Source organism: Mustela erminea, chromosome 6 (genome assembly GCF_009829155.1).
Source record: "Mustela erminea isolate mMusErm1 chromosome 6, mMusErm1.Pri, whole genome shotgun sequence".
Lineage (NCBI taxonomy): Eukaryota > Metazoa > Chordata > Mammalia > Carnivora > Mustelidae > Mustela > Mustela erminea.
The window spans coordinates 126,534,289-126,554,503 of NC_045619.1; positions in this window are offsets into that span (position 1 = coordinate 126,534,289).

Below are 20,215 nucleotides of genomic sequence, written 5' to 3' on the forward strand. Positions count from 1 at the left end.
ATGGCTCATCTCTTAGCTGGGACCACATTACTTGGCCTCGTTATCCATTAAAATATCCAGGCCTTTCCACATGGTGGTGAAAGTGTCTGCACGAGTTGCCAGAGAGCAGATCCTAATGTACAAGAGCTTTTCAAGTCTCTTCTTAAGTCAGGTTTGCTAGTATTTTACAATAACCAAAGCAAGTCACATGACCAAGCCCAGACTTAAGGAGTGGAGAAATAGATTTCACCTCCCAATGAGAGAATACACAAAGTCGTTTCACAAGAATGGGGATGTAGGAAGAGAAGGAATTTGTGGCTATTTTCACAATTTATCCATTCATTTTTTTAATTAAAAATTTTGTAAATGAAATTTTTAAAATTTTTAAATTAATTTTTTATTAACTTATAATGTATAATTTCCTTCAGGAGTAGCTTTCTGTGAATCATCAGTCTTATACAATTCACAGCACACACCATAGCGCATACCTTCCCCATGTCCATAACCCAACCACCATATCCCTCCTCCTTTCACTCCCCAGCAACCCTCAGCAACTCCTTGGGGACAGAAGCTCCTATGCTTGGGATGCTCCCAAAGTCTCCTATGGTTTGTCTGAGATTAAGAGTCTCTTATGGTTTGTGTCTCTCCCCAGTCCCATCTTGTTTCATTTTTTCCCTCCCTTCCCTTCCATAACCCCCCCGCCCTGCTTCTCAAATTCTTCATATCAGAGAGATCATATGATAATTGTCTTTCTCTGATTGACTTATTTTGCTTAACATAATGCCCTCTAGTTCCATCCACATCATCTCAAATGGCAAGATTACATTTATTCTGATGGCTGCATAGTATTCCATTGTGTATATATACCACCTCTTCTTTATTCATTCATCTGTTGATGGACATATAGGTTCTTTCCATAGTTTGGCTATGGTGGACATTGCTGCTATAAACATTCAGGTGCATGTGGCCCTTCAGATCACTACATTTGTATCTTTAGGGTAAATATCCAGTAGTGTGATTGCTGGGTCATAGGGTAGCTCTACTTTCAACTTTTTAAGGAACATCCATACTGTTTTCCAGAGGGGCTGCACCAGCTTGCATTGCCACCAATAATGTTGGAGGGCTCCCCTTTCTCCACATCCTCACCAACACTTGTCATTTCCTGACTGCTTAATTTTAGCCATTTTGACTGGTGTGAGGTGGTATCTCACTGTAGTTTTGATTTGTATTTCCCTGATGCCGAGTGATGTGGAACACTTTTTCATGTATCTATTGGTAATATGGATCTCTTCTTTGTAGAAATGTCTGTTCATGTCTTCTGCCCATTTCTTGATTGGATTATTTGTTCTTTGGGTGTTGAGTTTGATAAGTTCCTTATAGATTTTGAATACTAGCCCTTTATCTGATACATCATTTGCAAATATCTTTTCCTATTCTGTCAGTTGTCTTTTGGTTTTGTTAAGTGCTTCCTTTGCTGTGCAAAAGCTTTTGATCTTAATTAAGTCCCAATAGTTCATTTTTGCCCTTGCTTCCCTTGATTGGATTATTTGTTCTTTGGGTGTTGAGTTTGATAAGTTCCTTATAGATTTTGAATACTAGCCCTTTATCTGATACATCATTTGCAAATATCTTTTCCTATTCTGTCAGTTGTCTTTTGGTTTTGTTAAGTGTTTCCTTTGCTGTGCAAAAGCTTTTGATCTTAATTAAGTCCCTATAGTTCATTTTTGCCCTTGCTTCCCTTGCCTTTGACAATGTTTCTAGGAAGAAGTTGCCATGGCTGAGGTCAAAGAGGTTGCTGCCTGTGTTCCTCAAAGATTTTGATGGATTCCTATCTTGAATTGAAGTCTTTCAACATTTTGAGTCTAATTTTGTGTGTGGTGTAAGGAAATGGTCCAGTTTCATTCTTCCGCAGGTGGCAGTCCAATTTTCCCAACGCCATTTGTTGAAGAGACCGTCTTTTTTCCACTGGACATGCTTTCCTGCTTTGTCAAAGACTAGTTGACCAGAGAGTTGAGGGTCCATTTCTGGGCTCTCTATTCTGTTCCATTGATCTATGTGTCTGTTTTTTGTGCCAGTATCACACTGTCTTGATGATTATAGCTTTGTAATAGTGCTTGAAGTCTGGAATTGTGATGCCACCAACTTTGGTTTTCTTTTTCAACCTTCTGGCTATTCAATGTCCTTTCTGGTTTCATATAAATTTTAGGATTATTTGTTCCATTTCTTTGAAAAACATTGATTGTATTTTGATAGGGATTACATTAGATGTATAGATTGCTTAAGGAAGCATAGACATTTCCAAATATTTGTTCTTCTTATCTATGAGCATGGAATGTTTTTACATTTCTTTGTGTCTTCCTCAATTTCTTTCATGAGTACTTTATAGTTTTCTGAGTACATATTCTTTGCCTCTTTTGTTAGGCTTATTCCTAGGTATTTTATGGTTTTGGGTGCAATTGTAAATGGGATTGACCCCTTAATTTTTCTTTCTTCTGTCTTGGTGTATGGAAATGCAACTGATTTCTGCATTGATTTTACATCCTGACACTTTATTGAATTCCTGTATGAGTTCTAGCAGTTTTGGAGTGGAGTCTTTCTGGTTTTCCACATTAAGTATCATATCATCTGCAAAAAGTGAGAATTTGATGATGTCTTTGCCAATTTGGATGCCTTTAATTTCTTTTTGTTGTCTGATTGCTGAGTCTAGGACATCTAACACCATGATGAATGGCAGTGGTGATAGTGGACAGCACTGCTGTCATCCTGACCTTAGGGAAAAAGTTCTCAGTTTTTCCCCATTGAAAATGATATTCACTGTGGGTTTTTCCTAGATGACTTTGATGATATTGAAGTATGTACCCTCTAGCCCTACACTGTGAAGAGTTTTGATCAAGAAAGGATGCTGTACTTTGTCAAATGCTTCTTCAGCATCTATTGAGAGTATCATATGGTTCTTGTTCTTCCTCTTATTAATAAATGGTATCACATTGATTGATTTGCGGATGTTGAACCAAACTTGCAGCCCAGGAATAAATCCCATGTGATCATGGTGAATAATCCTTTTAATGTACTGTTGGGTCCGATTGGCTAGAATTTTGGTGAGACTTTTTGCATCTGTGTTCATCAAGGATATTGGTCTGTAATTCTCTTTTTTGCTGGGGTCTTTGTCTGGCTTTGGGATCAAGGTAATGCTGGCCTCATAAAATGGGTTTGGAAGTTTTCCTTCCATTCCTATTTTTTGGAACCGTTTCAGAAGAATAGGTATTAATTCTTCTTTAAATGTTTGGTAGAATTCTCCTGGTAAGCCATCTGGCCATGAGCTCTTGTTTGTTTGGAGATTTTTGATGACTACTTCAATCTCCTATTGAAGACCTATTCAGGTCTTCTATTTCTTCCTGGTTCAATTTTGGTAGTTCATATGTCTCTAGGAATGCATCCATTTCTTCCAGATTGTCAAATTTGCTGGTGTATAGTTGCTCATAATATGTTCTTATGATTGTATTTCTTTGGTGTTGGTTGTGGTCTCTCCTCTTTCATTCTTGATTTTATTGATTTGAGTCCTTTCTCTTTTCTTTTTTGATGAGTCTGGCCAAGGGTTTATCAATCTTATTAATTATTTCAAAGAACCAGCTCCTAGTTTCGTTGATCTGTTCTACTGTTCTTTTGGTTTCCATTTCATTGATTTCTGCTCTGATCTTTCTTATTCCTCTTCTCTTGCTGGGTTTAGACTTTCTTTGCTGTTCTTTCTCCAGCTCCTTTAGGTGTTAGGTGTAGGGTTAGATTGTGTACTTGAGACCTTTCTTGTTTCTTGAGCAAGTCTTATATTGCCATATACTTTTCCTCTCAGGACTGTCTGTGCTATGTCCCAAAGATTTTGAACAGTTGTGTTTTCATTTTCATTCATTTCCATGAATTTTAAAAATTCTTTAATTTCCTGGTTGACCTATTCATTCTTTAGTAGGATGCTCTTTAGCCTCCATGTATTTGAGTTCTCTCCAACATTCCTCTGTGGTTGAGTTCTAGTTGCAAAGCATGGTGGTCTGAAAATCTGCAGGGAATGATTCCAGTCTTTTGGTACAAGTTGAGACCTAATTTGTGACCCAGGTATGATCTATTCTGGAGAATGTTCCATGTGCACTAGAGAAGAATTTATATTCTGCTGCATTGGGATGGAATGTTCTAAATATATCTGTGATGTCCATCTGGTCCTGTGTGTCATTTAAAGCCTTTATTTCCTTGTTTGATCTTTTGCTTAGATGATCTGTCCATTTCAGTGAGGGGGTTGTTAAAGTCCCCTACTAATATTTTATTATTGTTTATGTGTTTCTTTGATTTCATTATTAATTCATTTATATAATTGGCTGCTCCCATGTTAGGGGCATAGATATTTAAAATTGTTAGATCTTCTTGTTGGACAGATCCTTTAGGTATGATATAGTGTCCTTTCTCATCTCTTATTATAGTCTTTGGCTTAAAATCTAATTTTTCTTATATAAGGATTGCCACCTCAGCTTTCTTTTGATGTCCTTTGCTTAGAGGATCCCTTTCAATATTTTCTGTAGAGCTGGTTTGGGTGTTTGCAAATTCTTTTAGTTTTTGTTTGTCCTGGAAGTTTTTTTCTCTGCTTCTATTTTCAATGACAGCCTAGCTGGGTATAGTATTCTTGGCTGCACATTTTTCTCACTTAGTGTCTGAATATATCATGCCAGCCGTTTCTGGCCTGCCAGGTCTCTGTAGATAGGTCTGCTACCAATCTAATTTCTACCATTGTATGTTACAGACTTCTTGTCTTGAGCTGCTTTCAGCTTTTCTCTTTGTCACTGAGACTTGTAAGTTTTACTATTAGATGACAGGATATTGACCTATTTTTATTGATTTTGTGGGGGGTTAATTTGAATTTTGATGCTTGTTCCTTTCACCCATTTAGGGGAATTCCCTGCTATAATTTGCTCCCTATATACCTTCTGTCCTTCTCTCTCTTTATTCTTCTTCTGGGATCCCAATTATTCTAATATTGTTTTGTCTTATGGTATCACTTATCTCTCGAATTCTCCCCTTGTGGTCCAGTAGTTGTTTATCTCTCTTTTTCTCAGCTTCTTAATTCTCCATCATTTGGTCTTCTATATCACTAAGTCTCTCTTCTGCTTCATTTATCCTAGCAGCAAGAGCCTCCATTTTTTAGTGAACCTCGTCAATAGCTTTTAAAATTTCAACTTGGTTAGATTTTAGTTCTTTTATTTCTCCAGAAAGGGATTTTATTTCTCCTGACAGGGATTCTGTAGAATCATCCATGCTTTTTTTGAGCCCAGCTAGCACCTTGATTATAATCATTCTGAACTCTAGTACTGATATCTTATTAATGTCCAAATTAGATTCCTAGCCATCGGTACTGCTTCTTGTTATTTTTTTGAGGTGAGTTTTTCTACCTTGTCCTTTTATCCTGATAAGAATAGATGAACTAAAAAAGAAAGAAAGAAAGAAAGAAAAAAAAGAATAGTTGAATGAGAGAACAAAATACTAAAAGGCTAGCAATGACTCCAGAAAAATATACACTAACCAAATTGGAAGAGACCCGAAACTGGGGAGAGAAGAAAGGAGGAAAAGAAACAAACAAACCAAAAATACATATACATATATGACTGGTGAACAGAACAGAGCCACACACTTGATTTGGGGTATATTTTGGTCTGTTAGAAGAAACTGCCTCCCAAAATTTTAAAGAAAGAAAAACTTATATATATACCAAAACAAGGGTAAACACAATGAAGGGATGGAATATGACTGAAAAGATGAAAATTGAAAAATATTACAAATATTCTAAAATATTCTAAATTGAAAATATTCTAAATAAGAAGTTGGTTGGAAAAAATGGCGGGGGGGAGTGGAGGATATGATCAGGCTGGAGGCTAGAACAAAACCATGTGCTACATTTAGGGTATATTTTGATCTGTTAGAAGAAACTGTATCCCAAAATTTTAAAGAAGGAAAAACCTACATGTATACAAAAAATGAGGTTAAATACAATGAAGAGATAGAATATGGTTATAACAATGAAAATTTAGAAAAGATTTTTTAAAAAGGTATTGATAAGATAAAATAATTTTTAAAAAGGTTAATATAGGGAAGAGGAAAAATTAAAAAGAATTGAATTAAAAAAATTAAAATTTAAAATATTTCACTTCAAAGACTAAAGAATCATGGGGAAAAAGCCACGACTTCTATGTGTTTCATTCCCCTAGCTCTGGAGTTCTGCAGTTCTCATTGATTGATGAACTTGGTCTTGCCTGGATGGTCTTGCTAATCTTCTGTTTGAGGGGCCTGTTGCAGTGATTCTCAAATGTCTTTGCCCCAGCCAGAATTACTGCCTTTCCCAGGGGCCAGGCTAAGTAATCTGCACGGTTTTGCTCTCAGGTTGTTTTGTTCCCTGAACGCTTTCCGTACAGCTATGGAGGATGAGAATGAAGATGGCAGCCTCCCAATATCCAGCCTGGAATTGCTGAGAGTTCCGGGCCCCCCTCCTCAGTGTCAGATAAAAGCCATCAATCCCTCCCATCTCCCTGGTCTCCGGTCACACTCTCAGCTCACATGGCCTGTGACCAAGCATTTCTATCATGGCGCATAGGCCCTTTTGGAGTCTCCAAAACCAGAAGATTCCTGCAGCACACTCTGGTGCAGCTCCTCCCAGAGGAGAAAGGTGAGTCTCCTGGGATCTGCCACTTGTGGGGTCCTTGCTAAAAAAGCAGTGGCCCAACTGTGCCTCAAATCATGGTTTATGGCAACTCTGAGCTGAGAGCCCACTCCTCGGTTCAGTCTCTGCATCTGGCTTCCCCACTCTGACACCTGGGAGCTCTGCCCCCCCCCCCCCACTCAGATACTCCCGGTCTTTCTGTGACTCCATGGGTCCTGAGACCATACTGTCCCCATGACGGCACTACCTACCCCTTAGCCTCTGGAGCAACGTCCTTCAGTGGAGCAGACTTCTGAAAGTTCCGATTATTTTGTGCTCCACTGCTCTATTGCTTGCCAGGAGCTGCCCTTCCCCACATGGTCTATCTTCCTGAATGTTGCTTCAGATTCACTTCTCCACACTTCCTACCTTCCAGAAAGTGGTTGCTTTTCTGTTCCTAGAATTGCTGCTCTTCTTCTCTTTGATCTGCTGTTGAGTGTGTAGGTGTTCAGAATGGTTTGGTAACTATCTACTTGAACTTCTGAGATCCAACGGTATTAGGTCTCCTCCTCCTCTGCCATCTTGTTCCTCCCCCCCCAATCTACCCATTCCTAAAAAGACTAACATGACATTGATGTGAGTACTATTTATCATAATGAAACACCATTGTTCTTATGAAGATTTTCATTGTGAAATGAAGTTGTGTTATGTTATCAGAATCTGGTTGAGTGTAAATAGTGAAATGTTTTCTAATGAGTTCCTTTGAAATACAAATAACAATGTAATCTTTTATTGGCAAGCCTTGTTAAAACAAATATTCACAACAACCTCAAAATGACATACAAATATTAACATTATAAAAAAGTTTCTTTATTTAAAAAGTTATTCTTGGGTAATGTTATCCTATTAGATTAAAACAACACTTGGTTTATTTATTCATTTATATGTTACTGTAAATATGTGGTATGGTGGGGAAAGCAGGAGGTAGCAGACATGGGGACTAATCTCAATTTTCCTCTAATCCCTTGCAATCTTAGGCAAATCACTTAATCTCTTGAAGGCTCAGTTTCTTCACGTATAGACTAGATCATCTGGAAAACAAAATCCTGCTTCACTTCAGCAATAAGATTATGGATTCTCTTTTTAGCAACACATCTATAGCAAAACCAAATATCAAACCCAAGTATATGTAAGAATAGAAATATCTGTCTTTAGGTAGAATCTTAATATTGGAAATTTTTGAAAAAATTACCTTAATGTTTTTGCCTGGTTATGCATAGTAGTCAGCCTATTTTTCTTTTATTACATACTCTATATAGTTATATTTCAATTCTATATTAAAAATATAATAAAATGAAATAATGAATCTGAAAACATTTTACTAAAACAATTTTTAAAAAACATTTAAAAAATCACTGAACAGAGGTGCCTGGTTGTCTCAGTTTGTCCAATATCTGACTTGTGATCTTGGCTCAGATTATGATCTCAGGATCGTGAGATGGAGTCCTGCATAGGGCTCCATGCTGGGTGTGGAGTCTGCTTAAGATTCTCCCTCTGCCCCTTCCTCCCCCACTCTCTCTTTCCCTCTTTCTTTCTCTAAAAAAAAAAAAAAAAAAAAAAAAAATTGTTGAACAATTACACTTATGATTAGCTCTACATTAGAAAACTGAAGGAAGACCTGAGTATCATTAACACATGGTACATTTAGTAATTCTTTTTTTTTTAAAGATTTTATTTATTTATTTGACAGACAGAGATTACAAGTAGGCAGTGAGGCAGGCAAAGAAGAGAGGAGGAAGCAGGCTACCTGCTGAGCAGAGAGCCTGATGCGGGGCTCAATCTCAGGACCCTGGGATCATGACCTGAGCCGAAGGCAGAGGCTTTAACCCAATGAGCCACCCAGGCACCACACATTTAGTAATTCTTATTTAATACTTCATCTGTTTACATCATTTTTATAACTTGATTGTACTGTAATTTGCTGAAAAGATAGAAGTCAGAGAAAATTCTATACATTTTTCAGTTAATAACTCAGTAGTCAACATTCATTTAACAAATGGATGGATTTGTACCAGGTTTAGTGGCAGCTTTTTCACTTGGAGGTAGAGCTCTAATGTGCCTTATTTGCTTTATCGATCTTACTTTTTAAATTTATTTATTTATTTATTTTTAAAGATTTAGTTATTTTGGAGAGAAAGAGAGCATGAGAGCAGGGGCAGGGGCAAAGAGGGAGAGGGAGAATCTCAAGCAGATTCTGCACTGACCATGGAGCCCCACACGGGTCTCGATCTCACAACCCTGAGATCCTGACTTGAGCTGAAATCAAGAGTTGATGTCTTACTGATTGAGCCATCCAGGTGCCCTGAATAGTCTTGCTTTTTAAATTTTTTTTTTTAAATTGTTTTTAGGAGTTATCTTGACAAAATGATATTTAATTAAAGAGGAATCTGGAAATAAATTTTATTTATGCTATCCTAGTATTTTTTATTGCTATGAGTGACAATGAAAATGATCAAAATAATGAATTTAACATGTGGATATTGATGAGAGGCCAAACAGCATAGGGGGGCAAGGACAGGAATTTGATCAGGGCTTATCTAATCCTTCAGGTTAGAAGGGCATTCGCAAAACGGACAACGGGCAGATTGCAGCCCTTGTAAGCTGTCCTCTTATAACTTACACAGTCCTCAGTTTAAGACTTTTTCAACATACACATCAGTGGAAACAATCTTTTGAGGAAAAAAGGAATTTGTGACATTAACAGCCCATGTCTTTTTGAGAGGCGTCTTTCTTCGGTCTTAACTTCTTGACCTCTCAGCTGTGTTCGGTGCTATTTGGCTACTTCCTCCTTCTTGAAGCTCTTCCCTCTTTTAACTTCAGAGACTGGCTGCTTCTTACTTCTGCTTTCATGTCTCTGAGTGTTCCTCCTGCCTCTTAAATATGATTGTCCCTTGGATTCTATCCTCAGCCTTCTCTTCCTGACCTGCCCACTCTCACCTGCTTCTATGGCAGAAGTCACTACCTCGTCTATATTGTTAACTCTCAGATTTCCTTCTCTAATCCTGAACTCTGTCCCAAGAGTTAGATTCATAGATGTTCTTTGGGCATCTTGAACTCCATATGTCCACAATGGAACCCACTATTTTTCCCTAATAACATTCTGTTTTTCCTGTGTGTATGTTGCTCAGTTAATGAGAAGACCCCATGTGAATCTTCTTTTTGTAATTAATTAATTTTTTAAAAAGTAATCTCTATACCCAGCATGGGGCTTGAACTCATGACCCTGAGGTTAAAAGTTGCATGCTCTGCCAACTGAGCCAGCCAGGTGCCCCCTATGTGAGTCTTTATGTGTCACCCATAAATCTATTTTCCAGCCCTCAGTGGCTCCCCCTGCAGTTCTTTCTTTGCCATAACTTCCTAAAGAGTGATAATAGTCTCCTCTGGGATGTTTTGCTATGGACAGGTCACAATATCCAAATAAGCAAAAGGTTGTTTTTTGAAAACATTTTATTAGGAGACAGAAAGTATTTTCTAAAAATAACACAATGGAAGTAAAATAATTCATTAAGCAAATACTTACTGAGTCCTACTCTGTGCTGGGTGCTGGGGATGCCATGGTGTTGGATGCTGGTTTTTTTTTATTGACCTCTGAGTCTGGGACTAAGGGATGGGTGGAGGGGGCAAAATAGAGCTGAAGCAAACAGTCACACAAATACATGGGAACCCTGACTGTGGCCAGCGCGGGGAAGAAGAGGCTCCTAAATTGGTCATAATAGTGTGATTGAATCCAGGTGGGGAGCCCCTGAAAGGCTTCCCCTGAGGAAGCTTATCGAGAGCCAATATCTAAAAGATAATGTGGTAGATTGATTGTGACATTGTCCTAATTATTTCTACCCTTTTAAGGCGACTTGGCATCTCCTCCCTCAAGAGAATCTCTTCATGACTCTTTTCATCTGGGCCGACTTTGTGACTTACCTTGGCCAATAGAATGTGGAAGAAATAATGAGGGGTGACTTCTGAATTTCGGCCTGAAGAGGCTTTGCACATGACCATTCAGGCTCTGAAAATCCCGTCAGCCCTGTTCCGAATAAGCTGGGCAAAGCTTCTGCATGGTAGTAGACACATGGCCTCCCCGACCCCATAACTGACAACCAGCTAACTGCCAGACCTGTGAGCGAGGCCATCCAAGACCAGCCAGGCCCCAGCTGACCCGTTAAGCAAGCGCAGAGCCATGAACAAGCCAGCTGAGATCCGCCAAGCCTGGCCCAGAGCCGCTGAACCATCCGGCTGACTCAGCTCTCCGAGCCATAATTAGTGTTTGTTGTTTTAAGAGACTGAGTTTTGACATATTTATTAGCTGTCGCAGCTAACTGGTACAGATGAGTAGGGATTAACTAGGCAGAGAGTTTTATAGATAGAGAGGACAGCGTGTGCCAACCCTGTGTGAGGATGGAGCATGGCGGTTTCCCAGGACTGCAAAGGGACCTGGGTGAGTGGATTGTAACCATCGTTGGGGGTGTGGGGTGGGACCCTGTGAGCTGGTTCTGAGTGGGGAGAGCCAGAGCTATACAGAAACTAGCAGACCGTGTTAAAGACTTGAGTCTTGCTTCTAAGAAAAATGAGAATGCACCATAGGTTTCAAGCAGGAAGGACGTACAACTAGAATTGGGTTTTGGAATTTGGGTGAAGTTTGAAGAATAGTTTCTGGGGGTGGGGTCAGAGTAGAAATGGGAGTGTTGCAGTAGTCAGTAGTCATTTTTTGAGAGAGAGAGAGAGAGAGTGTGTGAGAGGGGGGAAGGTCAGAGGGAGAAGCACATTCCCCTCAGAGCTGGAAGCCCCACGCAGGATCCCACCCTGGGACTCTGGGTGCACGACCTGAGCAGAAGGCACTGTCTTAACCTATCGAGCCATCTAGGCAACGCACCCCCCCCCGCCAACTTTTTTTTCAAATAAGTCAATTTTAATAAGATCCTCTATGCACACATTTCCTACTGAAAACTGAAATAGCACATCAAAAAATTTTGATTACAAAGTCTAAAAACCAGAAAATCTAGCCTATGTACCTGCCCTAATCATGCTCTAACCAAACCATCCAAAGTTTTCCTGTATTCCTTCTGCACAAGTTAGTTGGCTTCTAATTTTTGGTATTAGGTCTCATCTTAATGACTTCAGGTCTCTCAAACACACAGGCAACATTCAGAACCTATTAGTGCTTCCTTAAATTAAAAGGCAGAAGTATACTGACTGAAGTCATTCAAAGGCAAGCTACAGGATTCCTTACAAATTACTGGTATCACGGTAGAAAAGATAAAAAAAAAAAAAAAAAAACCCAAGAAAAAGAAAAACCTTACAATATCACAGATTATCAAAATATTATAGTTTGCCCTAACACAGAGCAGCTTTCAAAGCTACTGCAAAACGATCCTAAAGTCACTAGCAAAAAGAAACAGTATAAGAATAAAAGTTTGTTGGGCACCTGGGTGGCTCAGTGGGTTGAGCCTCTGCCTTCGGCTTGGGTCATGATTTCAGGGTCCTGGGATCCAGTCCTGCATCAGGCTCTCTGCTCAGCAGGGAGCCTGCTTCCTCCTCTCTCTCTCTCTGCCTGCCTCTCTGCCTACTTGTGATCTCTCTCTGTCAAATAAATAAATAAAATCTTAAAAAAAAAAAAGAATAAAAGTTTGTTTACATTGGTTCCATGTCATAATTATTCTCCATGCTGGTTTCCTCAGAAAGATCTTTATGATATGCGCAATAATGACAGCAACATCTGAATCTTTCCACTCTGGTTTCACCCTGATCCATTTTCTTCTGCTGTAAATCTTTTGGAAGCTGAGACCCCAGGTTGAGGTAGCACAAGTCAGGCAAGAGACCACAAGAATGTAGAACAGATGGTGATGGTGATAGGGCCATGACCTTGCCCAGCTCAAGAGACTCCACTATTTATTCTGTGGTTTACAGGAATGACTGTCAGGGATTTGCGCAGATCATCCTTTGGAACCTGGGAGTAGAAATGATTGGATGGATTTAAGAGATAGTTAGGGAGATGGCAGGTATCAGTGATTGATAGGGTATACAAATATGGAGTTTCTAGGGACACATCAAGGGCGACTGCTAGGTTCTTGGTGGAGAATACCAGTCGTTGAGCTGGAGAACAATGAAAGAAGATCACATATGGAGAGAATGATCTTAAGTTTGGATTTCAACGTGTTGATTTGAAGTGCCTTTGAGATTCCTGAGAAGATATCCAAGTAGGCAGTTGGGTACGTGGTGCGGGAGCTCAAGTAAGAGATCTGGTTGGAAACATAGTTTTGAGTCTTTTGTGTATATGGCATCCAAAGGCTTGAAAGACCTATCTTCAAGAGACAATATCACCAGGGTTTAGGTGATTGTTTCAATATTCCTAATGCTTTCAGAAATGGTCACTGAGCTCTTAGGACTTCTCTCTCCAGAAATTATTTCTGAGCATGAAATTATTTCTGATGATGTGAGGCTCACAGGTCATCTCTTCTTTCTGACCAATGGTGGGCAGCTATCTCCTTTATGTATCATTTAGTCCTCAAGAAACAATTAAAATGGGTACCTGGGTGGCTCAGTGGGTTAAGGCCTCTGCCTTCGGCTTGGGTCGTGGTCTCAGGATCCTGGGATTGAGCCCCGCATCAAGCTGTCTGCTCGGCACGAAGCCTGCTTCCTCCTCTCTCTCTCTGCCTGCCTCTCTGCCTACTTGTGATCTGTCAAATAAATAAATAAATAAGAATCTTAAAAAAAAAAAAAAAAAGAAAAGAAACAATTAAAATGGTTGCTGTTTTTTGAAACCACTGGACTGAATACTCTTGGTCTGAGTGGAATTCTGAGGTACACAAAAACTATCACTTTTGTGCTTTTCCTTACAGTAATACAGCTAAAAACCCGGGAATTATTTCTTCTTTAGTTTCTATCTCCAATGCAGTGCATAACAGATTCTCACAACTGCACTTCTCTTGAATAGATCTCCTTGTTCCCTCTCGTTCCCTTTGTTGGTCTATTTCTTGTCTTCATTTACCTCTTCGCCTCTAGTTTAACTTCCACCCAGTACATTTTATTTTCCCCCATAGAGCTGTCACCACTTTTTCCAAAATGCCAATTTGACCATATCACTATCCTAAAGGACCCGCAGGGCAAAGCCCAAACACCTGGGGGTGGTTTTTAAACGCTTTCTGGCCTAGAGCATTGGACTTCTCTGACCTCATGTCTTAACACTGACTCCCCCACCTTTGCCCAATCTATGTCCAGCCTTATAGAACAGGTTTTCCTTTCCTTTACTGTACTGGGATACTTTAAAGTAGGTTTTTAGGAAGAAAAGCTAGCAAAACAACCAGTACTTGTTTTCCTAGTGGGTCAAATCAAAACAAAGAGTAATAGCTCTGAGCAGGACAAAAGCACTGTTAGAAAGATCGTATTATTATTTTTTTTCAAGATTTATTTACTTATTTGAGAGAGAAAGAGTGTGAGTGGGGGGAGGGGCAGAGGGAGAAAATCTGAGATCAAGACCTGAGCTGGTATCATGAGTTGGATGCTTAACCGACTGAGCCACCCAGGCGCCCCTAGAAGAAAGATCATATTAAATAAATAGTCAGGGTCACTTCAGTTGATATAATGGTAACTGAAATTGAGCTTTTGGTGGCTACCTTCAAATTGAGGTTCTAGGATCATATTCGTCTCATGCTTATAAAACCGTTAATAAATATTTGATTACTGCTGTACTTGATGGTCCATTCCATTTAAATAGCGAAACTAGAATTTATTTCACGTTGCTGTAATTGCCCTCTTAAAGCATTTAGATTCCACATTATAGTACTTAAGTTCTTAGTTATGGCTATCAATTTATTCCTTTCTTCTCACGAAGTAGAGAAAATATTTTGTACAGATAGACTTTATATCTTTTTTCTTGGACTATTCTTTTCCTTTGAAAGAATTTTTTTTTTTTTTTTTTTTTTTTTTTTAGCTTTGTAACTTTTCAAGATTATTCTGGCATTATTCATCTCTTCTATTCCAAATGGTTTAAAAACATTCATCATTTTTCTCAGATGATAAACAACAAAATATGGCTTAGGGTTTAGAAGACAAAGAAAAATCTCTCTGGTTTCATTTTGAAGTTCTTTAGAGAGAATTTCTGTAATGTTGGCACATAATAAAAATTTGGAAATAAAGGATAAATTCCAATCTGGAATGCAATTATCAGCAAACCACTAGATTTGTTGCATACCTATGTGAAGAACTGTGTAACACAACTCCCTGTGTCTTAATAATCTCCAGAAACTTCTCCATCACAGCCAATAAAACATAATAGTGTGGTGTGCAATACGTTTTTACTAAAGCATATGGCAGTTTATATCTATGTTTCACATATAATTCTCTTAAAAACTTGGTAGCTTCTTTGCAGGTTGTTGTTAAACAGAATTAGTAATACTGAAAGTATTTTTAAGTTTTAAAATAATCTCACCAATCCCTGTCATCATTGGATCCGAAGTATGTGCTTGACAAAGCTCATTTGAAATTCTTGGCTCTTCTGTCTCACACTTAATTCGTAAAATGTTCCCTCCTGTTGGCATTGCCATCATTAGGCTGCCCATCTGTTGTAATTCGGATCAAGTCTGAGTGGCTGTCGATGAGTTAAAGGCCTGTAAGGCAGCCACACGGAGATGCACCTAAGAGAGCTGAGCTTTACTGAATGTGGCCTGGTCCATTTCCTGCATGTCTGTTACGCACAGGAACACCTAGTGCACTGACAATGTCCTACAACACTTCTGTCTTTGGTATTCCAAAGATTTTATTTCAAAATGCATACATTTCTCTCTCTATATATATATTTAAACACACACACATATTTAAATTTCTTGATGATTTTCAAATCTGCAATCTATTACTTTTATTCACAGTAAAACACTGTTTGAAAATATAAAACATTTCGGGGGTGCCTGGCTGGCTCAGGCAATAGACCATGTGACTCCTGATCTCAGGGTTCTGAGTTTGAGCCCCACATTGGGTTTTCGAGATTACTTTAAACACACACACACACACACACACACACACACACACACACACACACACACAGTTGCTGAGTTTCAGGTACTCTATTTTCCAGATTTATCAGGCATGTTTCATCACCATCTTCAGGCCTACTCTGTGGTAGTCTGAAGTGAAGTTCACTACTGTCGTGGTCTCCAAATATTTCTGCATTTTAAAGCCAGAATTGGTAAAGAGTGTAAAGGTTAAGTGTGTGGATGCTGTACCCAGGCTGTCTAGGTTGGAACCCAGCTCTGGGTTTACTGGCTGTGTGCTGTTGGCCAGATCATTTAACCTCTCTGTGCTTCAGTTTCCTCAACTATAAAAGGGAGATGATCACTGTACATGCATGTTAGGATTCATTCTTTGTATTTATCTTGAGGCTAAAATAAGAAAAACACTTAGAACAGTTCCTGGCACTTGGAAAATACTATATATAGCTGGCTTTATTTATAATGTATTTCAGACATAAAAATCTAGATTTAGCTTTTAAAATCTTTGTTTTTTAAGTAAGCTCTACACTCAGTGTAGGGCTTGAACTCACAACCCTGAGATCAAGACCTGACCTGAGATCAAGAGTCAGATGCTTACTGGACTGAGCTACCCAGGGGTTCCTACATCTTTTCTTTAAGAGAAGGAACACAGAAGCAGAGTTCACAATAAAATGTTAGAGAGCAATTGAATATTTATTTATTGATTAATGATTTTATTTACTTATTTGAGAGAGAGAGAGGGAGAGAAGCAGAATCCCTGCTGAGCAGAGAGCCTGACACTGGGTTCGATCTCAGGACTCTGAGATCATGACCTGAGGCAAAGGTATATGCTTCATCAACTGAGACATCCAGGAGCCCCAGCAAGTGAATATTTAAAGTGATATATTATAATTAGATATTAATTTATTCAATAAGCTTTAAACAATGTTTTGATTGCCTACAAAGGGAAAAATGCCAGGTGGTGGGGAAATTATGAGAAGAAACAAAGCCTCTTCCCCCAAGAGGGTCCCACTTGTCGAGACACAAGCATCAGGAAACTGCTACAAAACCCAGTTCTTGATGCCTCACAGGGTGTACACAGCATACAGCGAGAAGACAGAGGAGAGAAAATTGCACACTATTAATTAACAAAAATTTAACAGAGTACATTTTAAAGACCTAATTGACTTTATTAATTGATTCATGAATCAGACAACATCCCATCCAGGTAGAGAAGAGCTCCGAAGGACTACAGAAAGGGAAAAGTTTTGAAAGGCGGGACTAGGAAGTCATAAACTGAAAAAAAGGATTATTTCCGGTGAAGTCACCTTAATTTGGGGACAAAAGGGCCCCAGTAGGTAGATTACCTTCCTTTGGGAGCAGGATAGGGTCCATGTACAGCTTACCTTAATGGTGCTGACCAGAGAACTCCTGACTGAACGGTTATGAACACATTTGTGGAGGGTTGAAACTGCAGTTAAAATATTATTAAGTCTTCATTTACTGACTTGAGACCTTAACCTGAGTAATGCCATTTTGGGCCTTTTTTTTTTTTTTCTTTTTAAACAATACTTATTTCTGATTAGAAGAAAGATCTTCTCTTTCAGCACGACATAATAAAAGTTTGCACATGCTGTCAAAATATTTTTAAAGGCAGTCATTATTTTGGTCATGCAAGCATTCTAGCAAAGCCAAAACAAATTCCCAAGGAAAATTTGTTGTGCTCAATTTTATGATGAAGCTAAAATAATTTAACCAGTGTGGTACTAGTATGGTACTAACCAGAAATCTAAATTAAATGGAATAAGACTGCATAAAAGTCCAAGGAGGGGCACCTGGGTGGCTCCGTGGGTTAAAGCCTTTGGCTTGGGTCATGGTCTTAGGGTCCTAGGATCAAGCCCCGCATCCGGCTCTCTGCTCAGCGGGGAGCCTGCTTCCCTTCCTCTCTCTCTGCCTGCCTCTCTGCCTACTTGTGATCTCTGTCTGCCAAATAAATAAATAAAATCTTTAAAAAAAGAAAAAAGCCCAAGGAAAATGAACACCTCCCCACTGATCATGAAAAGATTATTTTTTAAAATTTATGGGTTAGGGATGCCTAGCTGGCTCAATCAGTAGAGCATGTGACTCTTGACATGGGGTTGTGAGTTCAAATCCCACATTGGGAATGAAGTCTACTTAAAACAAAAAAAGGTAGGGGCTTCTGGGTGGCTCAGTCAGTTAAGAATTGGACTCTTGATTTCTGCTCAGGGCATGATGTCAGGGTCTTGAGGTTGAGTCCTGCTTTGGGCTCTGTGATGGGCCTGTAGCCTGCTTAAGATACTCTCTCTCCTGCTTAAGATTCTCTCTCTCCCTTCTGCCCCTCCCCCTTCTTCCCTCCCCCCACTACAAAAAGATAATAGGCTCTAGCACTCTCATAAACTACTAAAAATACTAATGTAAGCATCAGTTTGGCATATGAAGGAGAACTTAGGAATACTTATCAGAAGACATATTATTTCACATACCCTTTGAATAAGTAATTCTTTTTCTAACAATTTATTCTAAGGACATAATCAGGAATATGGAAAGAAAATGTAGCTGCAAGAAAGTTCATGACGTTTCTGTTCAAAACAGAAAGACAAGGATACTAATGTTTCACAGTAAAGGCTAGGATGAAAAATGTGGGAAACATCCTTCCTGGAATATTACAGAGCTGTTCAAGTGTTACTTCAAGGGCATGAAAATATTTGGGATGCATTGTTGAACAAAAAAATCATAATATAGAACACAATTCAGATAACATTTTTATAAACTCTATAGCTGACACCTGTTTTTCTTCCTTTTTCACTGTGTATTTATATGTATTAAAAAGTTGTATAAATAACTTAATAATAGTGACCTCTGAGTAGTGAGATTATAGGTAATTTTTATTTTATTTTTGCTTATTTACATTTTCTCAAGTTTCTTACATAAATGTGTATATATATATATAGGTATATACACACACACACACACACATAGTATGTATATGTATGTACATAAATATTTCTATCTATATCTGGCATCTATATTTCTATATTTCTCCCTATATATTTATACACATTAAATACATTATATATATTTTGTGCATTACATACCCTTATACACGTTACATACATTGTATATATTACTTATATATATTTGCTGAAGTTTCTCCCATAAACATATATACACATGTATATATGCTTATGTATGTGTGTATGTATGTATACATTCATGCATACAAACATATTCTTTTTTTTTTTTTTAAGATTTTATTTATTTATTTGACAGACAGAGATCACAAGTAGTAGGCAGAGAGGCAGACAGAGAGGGAGGAGGAAGCAGGCTCCCCATGGAGGAGAGAGCCCGAAGTGGGGCTTGATCCCAGGACCCTGGGATCGTGACCTGAGCCGAAGACAGAGGCTTTTAACCCACTGAGCCACCCAGGCGCCCCAAACATATTCTTTGAAATCAGAAGAAAGCATTTTAAAAAAAGGCAACCATCTTAATAGTCAGATCCTATGAATTTATTATTGGGTTTGCATTAATTATTTTTTAGTACGATGTGAAAAAGCCTTCCATCCCACAGTGTGGTAAGTAAAAAAGCAGGGAGCCTTCCTCTAGGATGATACTTATCCATATTCCACAGCCTCTCAAAATGAGGTCAATGAGTTTTTTTGTGTTTTTGTGGGGTTTTTTTACATAAATTACCTTTGACGAGTTCTGAGGAAGGTCTGGCTTATTTTAAATTCTGTGATTAGGGAGTAGTTTCACAGCAAGGTTTGAATATCATTGCAGAATGACTAATGTGGACAAATATAATCGTCTTTGTCTAAAGCTGTATGGTTTACGTAGCTCTTTCATATACACCATCTTAACTGAGTGCTTCTAACGGCCCTGAAATACGAATAAGATATATTTGCATATGAGGAAACTGAAATTTCTAAAGGTAAAGGAACTTGTTCATGGTTACCCAGCTATTAGCTGGTAGAACTGGGCTTAAGCCCAGGTCTTGTGATAAGAGACAATCAAGAGGGAGTAGCATACTCCATAATCTTTTTACCACACTATTTTCCTAACATTCAAAAATGTTAACTTACTAAGCAAATGCCTCATTCCTATTCAGGATAATACCTGTCTGAAGAGCCTTTGAGGGACACCTTGATTACTCTACTCTATGACACTTTACCCAGAAGAACAGTCCTAGGCACAAAAGCCAGGAAATTCCCACAGATTAGAAAGAGTAGACTAGGATGACTAGTGTCATCCTCTCATGGTCATTCTTTTTTTTTTTTTTTAAAGATTTTATTTATTTATTTATTTGACAGACAGAGATCACAAGTAAGCAGAGAGGCAGGCAGGGAAAAGAGAGGAGGAAGCAGGCTCCCCGCAGAACAGAGAGCCGGATGTAGGGCTCGATCCCAGGACTCTGGGACATGACCTTAGCCAAAGGCAGAGGATTTAACCCACTGAGCCACCCAGGTGCCCCTCTCATGGACAGTCTTAAGATGACCCACTGCCACTCTTACTGCTCTACGCCTGGCGTATCACATAC